Here is a 14,117-nt window from a genome sequence, read left to right as displayed (position 1 = left end):
GCCACAGAAAAATATGTTTCGGGGATGTGATTACCCACTCCCGGACAATAACTTGTGCCTTTTATAAGAATATAAACCACGGGAAAATCTAAAGCATATTCCAAGCCTATGCGTCGCTAGATATGTGCCCACACACCCCATATAGCAAGAACCAAGGAAATGAAACCACAGAAAAATAAATGCTGTGCCAATGCGGAATTTAGAAACATAATAGCTCTAACAGAAATAAAAAAAGCAGTGCTGCTTCTGGCATGCTAAAGACGTTCGTCTAAACTTAAGCCAGGTAGGTTTCACTAGACCAACTATACGCGAAATGCACTGCTATTTCGCGAGAAATCGGTGGGGGGGGGGGGGGACAGGGAGGGGGACGCCGTGTACAAATCCGGAGCGGAATCAAGCAATGAACGTTTTAGTAATCCCACACATAAATCTCGCGTTCACTTTCCTTTTGTTTTTCTACTTCAACGAAGAGCTGATCGTACGGCGGACGCATTTTTGGAAGTATGGCTGTTCAACAAGCGATGAAATGTGTAGTTGGAAGAGTGTGGTACAGTCGAACCCGTTTATAGCGAACTGCAAGATGCACCACGATTTGTTCGATATATCCAATATTTCGATATATCCGAACCCGCCTGTAACGAGCTTATTGTTACGAGTTCGCATTGCGCGGTAGCCCCCTCCCCCCCCCCCCCCTGCTCAACTCCACCATCCCCGCATAGAGAAACGAACACAGTAAAGTAGCCATTAACCATACCAAAAATAATCCATTTATTGCAATTAATAAAGCTTCTTTCCGCCCTCACTGCCTACTTTGCAAAAAAAAAAGCGGTGATTTTTGTTTTCACTTTGGTTTTGGAGGCTACAACTAGCATAGCCTTCTCTACACGAAACATTACTTGCAGCAGTACGAGTCTGCGTTCTCCAAAATCGAAGAAGCATTGGCGGAGCACATCGACTACCGAAAGCGCCTTGCTCTAAGCATCGGACGGCTTTCACTCGCGACAGCATCGGCAACGTTGGCAAACTCTTCCCACAGTTCACCAATGCTGCTGTCTTAGTCTGGACTCGCTGAACTGGGCGGGTTTCGTCGTACGTCCCACGCGTCGGAAATAGTTACGGAAAGTGTCGGCCGTCACGTCGGTCCGGGCAAGCGGGCAAGGCGCAATGTCCCAGTCCCGGCTCTTGCTCCGTGGTCGCGGCCAATCCACATCTCAATCGCCGCTCCGAGACCATGCATTTCGGCGGCCATTCTAGGCGCGCGGAGTTCGATATATCGGATGTGAACTTCGTTATAAGGAATCAGTTTCCCTATAGCCGTAACTTAAATATTTTTGTTCGATATATAGCATAATTCGCTCTATCCGGGTTCGTTATAGCCGGGTTTGACTGTATGTGATAAGGCCCTCTGCTTTCAGTTTCTGGTTTATTCTGCAGGCTCCCTGTGCCATATGACGATATGTCGAAGAAGCATTTAGTGGCGGACGCGGATTATATTCTAAGCCCGTCTCCGCGCTGCTCGCAGAGGATATATGTAGCAGATGAAAGTCTGCGGGCGCGCACCTCACGACAAGACAACTCTGTCGTGTGCTGATCCCCGAGTATAATTATGTATTGTCCATCGTACTTTTGTTGAATATTCCAGAAATTAACACAGACTGGCTTGTAAATGGTGGTGAACAATAATATTAGCAAACGTAACTGGCGTGCTGTCAGGTATCAGTGCTCCGCTGATTATGTAAGCGCACAAAACCGATTTAAAACGTAGTGTATAGCCGTTGCATGAACATCTGAGGAACCGGCTGTTACGGAGACACGGCTAGTAAATTCAGGTCAGTGTAACTACAATCGGCTCCATCATACGCCGGTTCCGCGACACTGGCCTGTGGCACACACCTGGCACTTATACAGACCGAATATACCACACTAAGCTCGCGTTGGAAACATTTACACTCTCGGAAACACACCCCATTTGCGAACAGAGTGACTGCTCCACATAAAGATGGATTTCAAACGCCCGCAAACGGTAAATCTCAGTCGTGAACGTGCCGCAAAAGCAGCGGCGGCACTGGGGAGCGGGGCGCGGACTCCAGCGGCTGCTTTCGAAACGGGCCGCTAGGGGGATTTCAGTGGCGCCCCTACAGGCCGCGCTCGAGGCGTATAGGGCTGTCAAAAAGGCTGTCCGGTTGTGCTGAGATGTTGCGCTGTACGAGAATGGCTGTATCGTTGGTATGTTGATGAGTGGTATATCCACGAAACTTTACTGGGCCGACGGGGTCTTGTATGGCGATGACGTAAGGATGCTCGTTTTGGGTGCCGGAGAGGCATTGTAGGGGGGCTCTCTTTCTACGGAAACCACGACAGTTCCTCTGCTAAACCAAACGCCCTTTATTGCGAGCCATTATAAGTTAAATCAAAACTAGGAGAATTGGGAGGGATAAGGGCGTTAGTCTGTGCAGATTAGCTTGCGTTGTAGCTTGGCTCTGCAAAATGCTTTGGATCAGTTGAGCTTGCTCTATATGTAGCTGCTCGAGGCGCGTGAGCCTCTCTTCCCAGGGGGTCGTATTTGCAGTGTTCAGGGGGTCAGGGGGTTTTAGGGCTTTTCTTTTTTTTTTCTTCGACGGGGGGGGGGGGGGGGTTCTGCATTGGTCTGGGGAGTGCGAAGTTGGGCTAAAGTTTGTCGTAGGGAGGAACTTTCAGCTCTCATTGCTGTGAGCTCGGCGCGCATGGCCTGCATTTCCTGCAGTACAGCAGGGCGAAGTTGGGAATCGGGTGCTGGTGGTAGGAGGGGTGTTTGAGTGACCAATGGATTGGAGGACCTTTGACCCCTAATCTCTGAGAGGTTGGTTGGCTGGCGGAATGGTTCTGGTTGACGCATCCTAGGTCCATTTTAGTTGGAGAGGTGGAAGCGTGGGTCGTCGATGGGGTGTTCTGGCTGCTCATGGGAGTTGGTTTGGGGATGGTGTTGATTCTTCGAAGAGCATTGTCAATCGTCTTTGCGGGAATACTGGTATGTTTAGGGTGACTGCAGGAGGGTTGATCTTCCTTGTGTATGTTCTTCCGGGTGTTCCGTTGTAACATCTGCGCATACGTTGGTTTGGGTCTTCGACGGAAACATCCAGGACAGTCCGGAGAGCCCGTGACCTGTGCTCCATCGCAGAGAATGCATTTGGGAGCACATGGAGTCTTTCAGTGGAGTTAGGACTACCACAAGTTGGCCACCGGTTGCGGGGGTGGGGGGGGGGTGGAAGGGCAGGGGGTCTTCGCTGCGGGCAGACATCTTGCCTGTGTCCAGTGGTCCAGCACAGGGCATAAGTTTGCACTTTCCGGCGCAGTGGCTTGCATCTGTGGGTCGTCATTCTGTGTCTGACCCAGTATCGCGACATGGACCCGTCGTACAAGACCTGAACAAAAGAGGTGGTGCCCATGAGGCGTGCATCTAGCACCTTGAGGTGGGTGTTGTAATGGATGAGTTGTTCGGTGATCTGGTCAATCGTCTCTTGTGTGTGTTGGTCAAAGACAATTCCTTAAGAAGTGTTTGAGGGGGCCGAAATGTGCGTGGCCAAGGGGGAGGTACAGTCAGCCAGCTGGAAACTTTGGAGTGCTGCGTATCATGTTGCTCTCTCCTCAGACAGGGTGCTGACAACCATTAAATTGGCTTTTTTGTGAAGTCTCAGCAGGGCCGTGTCATCTATGTACAAGCCTGCCCGTTGTTTAATCACGGTGGCGACGGTTAGCGCGGAGGACTCAGAGATGCTGAGACCTCCACGAAGAAGGAGACCACTTTGATATCCCTGGCCGTGAGTAGTTAGGGGCGGTAGTTTGCGGGCGTGTCTTGTTTTCCCACGGGTGCAGCTTTGCAGTACCGGGCGTGAAGAAGGCGAGGTGCCGGTAGCCGGCGTCGATTGATTGGCTTGCTGTCGTCTTCGTATGAGGGTGCATTGGCTGGGTTTGCATGATTTCGGTGCCTTCAACTTCAATGGTCATCGCCGTGGAGGTCATATTCGTCAGACAGAGAGAGGGAGAGAGAGAGAGAGAGAGAGAGAGAGAGAGAGAGAGAGAGAGAGAGGGGGGAACGCCTCTAACGAAAGCTGAAGTGGTCAGCCTCACTAACGGTAGAGCGTGCTACTCTACATGAAGTGAATACAGTGAGCTGACAGCGGAAAATGGAGAAAAAAAAGGAAAGAAAGAAAGGGAAGGCGGGAAGGGAAGTTCACCCATATATAAAATGTATATGCTCAGAGGGTTTACAGAAACTCTTCTAGCCCTGTTTCCGCAGGAAAAGAAAGCAGAGGTATTGTGCCCAGCACTGCCTCGTCATGATTTCGCCAGGGTCCAAGGAAGTATGAGTGAGGGCATGGCTGCTGTGAACGAGCGGCAACAGGCTTGTGAACGCAGCACCGGTCGCTTCGGCGGCGTCGGTGTGAGCGAGCTGGAGCGAGGTATCCCGCTTGCCGAGGAAGCCAGCCCTTCACCGCGGCTAACCCTACATTTAGGGCTGGCGTGGTGGTCGCCACTGAGAATTTTTCCTGATTCGTAGAATAAAACGTAGGGGCGTGCCTGCTGGAAATTTGGTATCCCGGTAATCGCGTTGACGAGGTCTATGGAGCGGTGTATGTTCTGTGGGTGTGGGGGCCGTTGGGGAGTCTTTGTAACGGTACTTAGCTGAGCTGATATGAAGTACGCCCACATCGGTCGGTCACCTGGTGCCGGTGTCATGGGGGGGACTCATGAAGCTACCTTAGTAGGGCAAGGTCCTCTAACCGAACTCTACGCGCAAACAGGCGTGGCCGCAGCCGACGAGCATTGGAGGGTGCGGCGTTGTGGCTCGGCGCTATCCTCGGTATTCAATGGCGTGGAATGCATGCAGCCAACCAAGTGTGCGCCGCCATATCTGTGGCCAAGCGTCTGTTGCTAGGCGACGTTGTGCGCACGGCCCGCATATCAGGCACCCCTGTTCTCCTCCATGCAACCGTGTGAGTGCGCCCGTGGCCTCCGCGATTGGCTACCGGTAGCGCGCCGTTGTGCGCCGTCACTCGTTACGTCGGGCCCCGCGGGATGGCGACACTTGTCCGTGCTAAGCACGACCCACGACTGTGAAACACATGACTGTGTTTCACGTTACGAACTCTTCGCCGACCACAAAGTATTGCGTCGAGTTCACTGTGATTGCGATTAATAATATCTCTGTTGGTGCCACAGTTCAGAATCTGATTGGAACGGAGCAGATGACGCACGCCGGTCTTTTTCTTGCTTCTTCGGCGTGCGGCCGCAGTGGCCCAAGCTGCGCCGGGTCCGTGGCGCATCGGCCATGTCTGTGGCCGTTTGCAGTGTTGCCAAGCGAAGAAATTGACCGATACACTTTTCAACGAATACCGTCTATACTGTGGCCACAAAGAAAGGGAGAGGGCGCGGTCGAGCACCAGCGGAAACGAGTGGGACGCGGGGTAGAGAGTGTGTGTCGAACGCGGCACAGACGCTCCCGCTGCCAGTCATACGAGCACGGCCGGCCTGCAAGATGCAGCAGTTTCATGCACTCATTTGGCTGCGCCCTGGTCAGTCGTTCTCTATTTCGTGAATGTGTTTCACCCGTTGGAACCGAAACAGCTCAGCTAAGTAGTCCTTCACCATACAAAAGGCTCGGGGAAGAATTTTCTTCTTTTCGATTTTTGCTTTTTTGTTCTTGGTGGCCCGTTAGTAACTGTGACGCGTACATTCTGTTCCATTCCACCACGTTTTTGCACATCGGCGCCACGACAAATTCTGCGAACCGCAGGCTACCACTGGAGCAGTAGAAGTTGCCAGATGTGTGCCTAGGGGATCCCTATGGTACATGAAACTGTTACAGGAGGCCTAAATAGGCTTCCGAAGGTCGTCATTTCAATAGCGCAATCGTTAGAGTACTCCTTCAGGATGTCTACCAAATATTACACCTCTGCGTAAGGGTCCGCGCAAACACGCAAAAAATATCTTTTTTCCTTTCTTTCCTTGTACCTCTACCAATCTTCGTCGCCATGGCGCCGCGCTCTGATGTGCGGCAAAATGCTCAGGAGCAGCTTCAATGACGCACGCAGCTCTGAACAGTATGGCACTGCTATTGGTGATACCATTTAAATGCTGCAGTCAATCAGCGTTCCCGGCTTTGGAGAAATTCGGTTGCGACTCCACCATGCCGGCACGGCGTCTTTGTAGGGACGATTGTCGATCGTCGCCATCCGTCACACGACCTTAGCTGAGCTTGTAGATAAAGCGCGTCGTTTACAAGGTAGGAATAACACTGAAAATCACGGAGCGTCTCTGCAAGCGGAAGCGCCGCTACACGCGCGACTGCGGCAAGCATTTGCGTACAGGGTCGCTCGATAGAAAGCCCACTGCGGTGTATGCACGATACGGCACACGCCGCAGCAGCTATCACTTGTCCGCCATACCATGATCATTGCTCAAAATCAGTTGATAAACGCGTGAAAAGGGTTCATAGTGCAGTGAAAGATTGCGTTGGTGATAGTTGTCGGTGTGGCTTTGTAAAGTGGTGACTGTATTAATAACTGCGGCGGTGCTAAGCCTTTTCTCCGCAACGCAGCTTCGGAGGGCTGTTCTCCGCGACAGCGCCGCGTGCGGGAACGCTAGCGGGCCGCTAGTAGTCGGTGGAAATCAATTACAGTCGTGAGAGAGGACGTTGGTGTTTGGTGCCCCTATTTTTTCTTGAAAGCACTCCTTTTTCCTGTTCTGAAACTGACGACGAGCCGACGCGAGGAGCCCATCTGACGGCCAGCCTGCCGCTCAGCAGAGTAGGTGGCGCTTGTGCTGCAGCTGCTAAAAGAAAGCGTGACGTACCGCCGAGCGCAGGCAATGGTTGGAAGGCTCCAGCGCTTTGCCCTGCTTCTCCAGGTGGTCTTTCGCAGGGTCGGTAACGTCATCGCTTCCACAGTGCTTCGGAGGCGCGCAGACAGGGCGAACGCTCCAGGCATGACTGCTTGCTCTTTAATTTACGAGAGCTCAACCAATATTTAACGCTTTAAAGCCGTGTTTGCGGCAGGACGTTCCTTGGGTAGTACTCCAGTGATTGCGCACGTAATATCGCAACTTTTCGAATTCTATTTACTGCCCTTTTAAGAGTTGTTTTGGTCCTTCTACGCACGTAGTTTGACATCAGAGGCCACAAACTCCATGTACAATGGTTGAAGTACATAAAGTGTTGCTAGCATATTTAGTTGGGCCATTCGTTATGGTGGATTAAAGTAGGAACAACACAACTGGAGGTCCCCGATCCACCAAAGAGACCTGACAAAAAGGCGTCGTCATAGAATATGGTGCACACCTAATAGGAAAAAAATGCATATGCTTAAGAACACAGAACTAAGCCGTTGTTGTCAGCGTTATGAATAATCGTGGGCACTCCTTCTCAAAAGCTCTCCCTTGGCACATAATTTTCGTGGGCTCTGTAGTAAACTTTCACCTCACCTTAATTCTCAGTTCTGAGCTCGGACGAAGTTTTGGCAAAAAATCGGGATGAATTGCGCCCCTTTTGCCAAATTAACTCCTGCTTCCCGTAGAAAAACAATTTTGAAAGTGGACATTCCTGGCTCTTCAGTGGACATTAGTTTATGTATATATATCAATTTCAGCACTAAAGCACATTCCTCTAAAAGTAAGAAGGAACTGTCCTATTTAACAGAGCAGTTGGTTTCGTTGGCGTGTGTGTTGCATACGGGCAAGTATATTAGCATGCTCTTCAGTTGTGCACGCACACACTTTGCGTGTTGAGGAATGCTCAGCGACAAATCAACAAATTCTGTTTTAAAGGCTGTAGTCTTTCGTGGGCTCCTCTAACGCGAACATTTCAATCTGTCTCTCCGTCTCTTCATTCAACTTCCAGCCTAAAAGTTAAAGCAATTCATGAGCGAGACGTTTATATAGGCAAAGCATCCCCGGTATACTAGTTCTGGTACCGCAATTCATAGTTGTCAAGATTGTTCAACAAAAAAAAAAAAACATGAGGCAAATTCGAGGTGCTTCAAAATGTATTACTGGTTCTATCAGTGTGCTGTCGATTAAAAATAGACGTAGGCATACTTTTTTCAATATCAAACAAAGTAAACGCGATGCAAAGTATATTTTGGGCTTACATACAAAATGATTCGCTCAAGAGCTTCGAGCACGTTACTGAAGTAACAAGCACAAGAGTAACAAAAGGTCACAACAGATGGCGCGCCGGCAGTGCGAATGCGGGAAAATTGAACTGAAATTGGCAAACCCTTATTGCCTTAATACATTGCAGTTCGAGACAGGAGGGGAGTAACGTGTCAGCGTCACAAGTGGTCAGGTTGCGAGGAGAGGCGGTTGCCCTGCAGCGGCAGCATAACTCGCCTATATACGACAATTGCGCCGATGGGAGTAGATACGCGGCCAGTTTTGGGAGGCAATTATCTCTTACCACATTGGATACTCGAGTTTGAAGTCATATATGGCTACTTTTCTTTTATTTTGTTCTAAATGGATAAAAACGGAAGAGTAACCTCCCAATGAAAAACTTACAAGCCGAAAACAACCATATTAAGCTGTCCTTGAATAACAAAAACTCAACCTTCTCGGGAGTAACACACCTCTTTCTTCCCGAATTTTTAACTCCGGGGAGCACGCCTCTTTGAGATATCTGCAGTGAAGTTTTTTCCTTAAACAGACCCTCCAGCACGGCAGATGAACGTTTTCACTTTACTTTTATGCCTGGTTGCGCGACGAACGCTTTAGTCATCGCCTGCAATGAGTGACACTGCGTGATTTTTTTGTCATACCTTACACCTCTTCCAGTTTATGCATTTCTTTTGTTGCGATTTTTAATAAGCATTTGGAATTTATTAACTGCTGCTGTTCAAAGGAAGCCGGCCAATGGTTGCGACTCAGCTCCAGTTACATCGCTCAACGGTCCAAAACATTTTTGCACCTAATTTTTAATTTATCTGTTCAGCGCAGAGCATTAAAGTTCGGTGATAGGGGGTAATTTTTACCCACTTCTCCGTCTACTGCAGTACTAGATGCGGTTGCAACTGCATTATTAAAACTTTTCAGATTATGGAAAAATTAAAAAAAAAAACTTGCAAGGTTCCTTGAAGTTTAACAGGTTCTCTAACGGCTTCAATAAGCTGAAGCTGTACTTGTAAAAAAAGTCCACAAAATTTATTGTCAATTTCTTTTTAAAGGGGAAACATAGATAGGTCATTCCAACTAACAAAATGTGAAAGAGGACATGTGAACCCACAAAATTTTGTGCCAGTGTTCGCTTGCCGAAAAAGAAGTGCTATAATGTTAGTAGATTGGGCAATGTGGCGAAAAACGTTTAGCACAACATAGACTGGGCTTCCCCGAAATCTTTTAACAAGATGGGGTTGAAATCTTGCAGGTAATTATTGTGAACTAGAACCTCTCGGAAATCATTTCACAGAAAAAAAAAGAAGCCAGGGACTGATAAACAAGCACTGTCAGAATTTTCACCGCGCAATACCTAGATTGAATGTTCAATTACTAATTTTAATCCCTAGCTGAGCGATGAGAGAGACGAGTTTCAACATTTGGGTTTGCCGCTATGCTCATGCATTCATGTCACGGCTGGGGTGATTAGATGGTGTTCATTAAACTGTATTTATTTATTTAACTGTTGTAGGCTTTAGTTAGATGTTATAACAGCACTGATAATACGAAAGTATGTTTCTGAACAAACTAAAGAGAATGTGGCTCCTGGCTTCCCGCTTGTTCTCGCTTTACCTCCACTTTATCGCATTAAAATAAGCTTATATAAATTAAAATTCCCATAATTCATAAATTTCTAGCTTCGTGACTGACACACAGTCATTACAATAAAAGTTCCGTGGGTAAAACAGGAGAACTGGATATAGATCATTTATTCTTCGAATAACTTCAGCAAGTGTAAGACAAATGAAGAGCAATGACGATGGAATATTCTGCAAATGCACTAAAGTCATAATTCAAGACAAATGAATCACAGCAAAATATGGAGACCCGGCAACAGTCGAAAGAATTGGAAAGGTTATTGACTTAAGGAAAACATCCAACGTCATTTCGGTGCTATTCTCCCTGACGAAGAACCTTTGCGGAGTGCGCACGTTTCTCTGAAAGATCATTTTAGGAGACAAATATTTATCACGGAAAACCCGTTGGACTCTGTTTTAATCTGCTTCCTTTCTTCGGTCAGTACCCTCGGTGAAATTAACTTGATAATAATAGTCACTTTCAAAGGATTTCTTCAAGGCAAATAGTGGCAATGGCTCTTGCCCAAAGAACATTGAAGGCGGCCGCTATTTTAAAATTGCCGTTTCCGCATGAACAAAAGAAGCATGAAAGAACCAGCACAAACAAAGACGCAGGCGGCGAGAAGAAGGAGCTCAAACACGCCGTAAGAAGTGATTTATTTTGGAAAAACAAGACATTTACATGCGATTCCCGCGCACGCGCACACTTTGGCCAGCGTGAAGAAACGCGGTTACGTAGATGAAAACAGATATTCTTTTTCCGTTAAGATTACCGAGGGATCACTCACCCAACTCTCCTTATTTTTTCCTAATAAAAATGCTTCGAGTAGCTCTCGCTCACGTCTCGATTTCCGCCGACCCACAGTGCTGGCGAGGTGGAACTGGGGAGTACAATCCTGGCAATTTTTAGATGCGACGCATCTCATGCTCGGGGCTGTGTTCCTCCCTCCCTCGTTGTCCTTGTCCGCCGTCCGCACTCTACTGCGCATGCGCATCTCTTCAGCCCCATCAGCGTTTGGGCGGACGTCAGCGCAGTCCACTGTAAAAAGAAATAGTTAGGCGGTGCCCGGTTTTGATCCCACGACTCCCTGGCCGCAACGGGAGGCACGTGGTCCTCTTCCCATTGCGCTACAAACCGAGACGGGAGCATGTGCTACGAACGTGCCTTATGTCCTTCACTCATTCAAACTACGCCAAGAAGCTACTGATACAACGAAGGCACGCGAAGCCGAACGTCAACGGAAACGACGAACTGAAAACTAATGGGAACTTCAGTCGACGCCATGGCTGCTTCGCATACTACTCAGGGTTCCCATACGGGAAGATGGTGTAACTTTTTTTACGTGCAAAGCTAAATTACTACCCGCGCCTGAGCCCAAAGTTATCCGGTGCTGCCTCCGCCAATTATTAAGGCACCCACCGCTTGCGGATGTGTAATTTTTTCACAGGACAATGGGTTTATGTTTCGGGTTTGTGTTCCCAAATCTCTGGTGCTCAGCGGAAAGCCTACCCTTGCAAGACAAACCACCAAAGGAGGTTCACGACATGTACGGTGGAAGTAGTCTATTCTGTCCCATTGTCCTGCGGAAAAAATATACATCTGCAAGCGGTGGGTGCCTTAATGGTCGGCGGAGGCAGCACCGGACAACTTTGGGCTCAGGCATGGGCAGTAATTTAGCTTTGCACGTAAACTATTGCTAGGATTGTACTCCCCAGTTCCACCTCGCCAGCACTGTAGGTCGGCGGAAATTGAGATGCGAGTGAGAGCTACTCGAGGCATTTTTATTAAAAGAAAATAAGGAGAGTTGTGTGATCGATTCCTCGGTAATCTTAACGGATAAAGAATATCTGTTTTTATCTACGTAACCGCGTTACTTCACGCTGGCCAAAGTGTGCGCGTGCGCGGGAATCGCATATAGATGTCCTGTTTTTCCAAAATAAATCACTTGTTACGGCGTGTTTGAGCTGCTTCTTCTCGCCTCCAGCGTCTTTTTTTGTGCTGGTTCTTTCATGCCCAGTATGAACCAACGTGCCCATCATTTTGCACGCTTCAACAAAAGAAGACATTAACGGTTCAGTCTGCCTTCAATTTTGAAGGCTAAGACCTGGTAATGCTTATTAACCATTTCTTTGCTGAGTAATCAGATTTGTATCGCTTTCTCTCCTCTTATCTCTTTGTCTTTTGGCGATAATTACTTCAACCGCCTTTATTTCGGCGACACCCTTTATGCATCTGTAGAAGCATTAGTAATAATCGTTTTTTGAGCCTGAAAGGTAAAGGAGTATGAGTGGAAGGAGTTAGCCTCATATGTCAGAAGACCGCGAGCCCGCGCCAGTTCCAGGCCCCGGTCTAGAAGAGCTTGTTGTTTCAGAGTCGAGCTGGTCAGGGCAAACTTGTGATACCACTGTTGCTATCACACTCCCACAATAGCAACGTCACTCTGGCTACGAGTTTCTCCCTCTTCACTTTCGTTTCTTCGTTTTCCTGCTCGAATTAAGCCAGTAAGCAGACTGACGCACGCCCCAGCTTCCATAGAACTTGCGTGCCAGCACGCCCAACATTCACGCGGCTCACACTATTTTTTAACGTTTACGCTTCAAATTCATAGTTTTTTTAATTTAGTGAAGAAAACTCATTACCCCTTAGAACTCCGAATTGCTGGCCAATCGCTCAAGAGTGTATGTTCCACGACAGCCGACGGGTACCATGAAGAAAAAAAATTTGGGCGCGTATCTGCTGACTTCAGCGTGTCAGCCAGGCTAGACGCACTGACGTCGCCAACAGGCATGAAGCAGAGGAAATCTTCCCGAATGCTCGAAGTAGTGGGACCGACGTAGCGTATGCACAAAGAGAATCATTCGGTTTGGGATGCATCCGTTGTTTCATCTGCCAGCACGGAAAAAAAGTCCGGCCTCGTTTACCTGTCTTACAATTTTGTTTTGTGTAAGCTTGCCAATTATTGAAATAATTTCATTTTGAATGTCCGGGCTAAAGTAAAGAGCATTACTGCCTGCTGTGCGAATGTGATTGGCCAAAATGGTGTCTCCTCCATTCGCTCCATCACGCAGGAGAGCCCTGAAGTTGCCGTCGTTCTGTAAGGGCTCCTCGAGAGAAAGACTCCCCGGATCCTTGTCACCTCTAAGCGCGAGGTCTTGACGGCCACACAGTACAACTTTTCCTTGTTGTGTTCGAGCTCGTACACTAAACCTTCGTGATGGTCTTGAAGGTTGCGTACAGCTTCGCTACCTGCAAGTCCTACACGTTAGTGGGAGCTTCCTTGATTTTTTTTTTGTCTATTTGTCCTTCACCAGCGAAATGAAGCCCGCATTTCCCTCTAGTATTTACTGTTGTGAACCTTTACGGGCTGTACGTCGAGAAACTCCTGTTGTAGCCCTTATATACTGTCGGATTATGCCTTGACCTGGGTGGAAGGGCTTAACTAGCCCCGTTTACATATTGATTGATTGATTGTGGGGTTTAACGAGCCGACGCAACGCAGGCGATGAGGCGCGCCGTAGTGGAGAGCTCCGGATTAATTTTGACCACCTGGGGATCTTTAACGTGCGCCGAAATCTCGTACACACGGGCGTTTTTGCTTTTCGCCTCCATCAGAAAAGCGGCCGCCGCCGCCGGGAATCGAACCCGCGACCTCGTGCTCAGCAGCGCAACGCCTCCCCGTTTACATATTCCTAAATTGTTTAGTATTATTGCTATTTTACCTCGGTGCTAGTTGTATGTTATTATTATCAATTCCGGGCTTTTACCAGGACAATCCCCCCTAGGGGTTCCGCGCCTCTCTACTGCAGCAGCACTAGCGTTAGGGTTCTCAAGGGGGCCTCTGCTTCACCACCTCCTCTTCTTGTTTTATTTCTTTACGCACAATGCAAAATGATTGACACCTTCTTTTTTCAGTAAGTAAAACCCTTATGCCCTGTCGAATTCAAGGAAGAACACCTTTTGAAAGCGGGGAATAAACTAAACTCCCTTCAGGAGAGTGCATTCTTGTGTTTTTCCTAGCGTGTAAGGTTGTAATGAACGACCCAACAGCTTCAAACAGTGTTTTCATTTTTCTGTTTTTTTTTTGCTACGGTGTAAGGGTGATATATATAAACAGTTATATACACCTTTAAGGGTGGAAGTCATTTCACAGTGTAGTTATCACGGTTCTCTTGACTTGACTTTCTTGTGCCATATTTCACCTTCGGGCAGTTTATTTATTTTCTGTTTATTTTATAATTTTGTAGCGTGAGCTACACTGGCCGAGGTTGAGTAGTCTAGCGTGGCTCCTGGAGAGCCATGCTGCGCATGCGCGAGGAGCAGTGACGTCTAACGGAGCACAGCTAACACGCCGGAGC

General features: G+C 48.2%; 1 protein-coding gene across 1 annotated transcript in view; it reads left to right on the top strand.

The window, feature by feature from the left end:
- Nucleotides 1-14,117, top strand: part of LOC144148619 (monoglyceride lipase-like) — a 60,516-nt gene that overhangs the window by 24,173 nt on the left and 22,226 nt on the right. The gene's annotated exons all lie outside the window — the stretch shown is intronic.

Source organism: Haemaphysalis longicornis, unplaced genomic scaffold (genome assembly GCF_048455015.1).
Source record: "Haemaphysalis longicornis isolate Haplotype H1 unplaced genomic scaffold, Haemaphysalis longicornis Haplotype H1 scaffold_8, whole genome shotgun sequence".
In the NCBI taxonomy this organism is placed as follows: domain Eukaryota; kingdom Metazoa; phylum Arthropoda; class Arachnida; order Ixodida; family Ixodidae; genus Haemaphysalis; species Haemaphysalis longicornis.
This window is presented reverse-complemented; position numbering and strand designations above follow the sequence as displayed.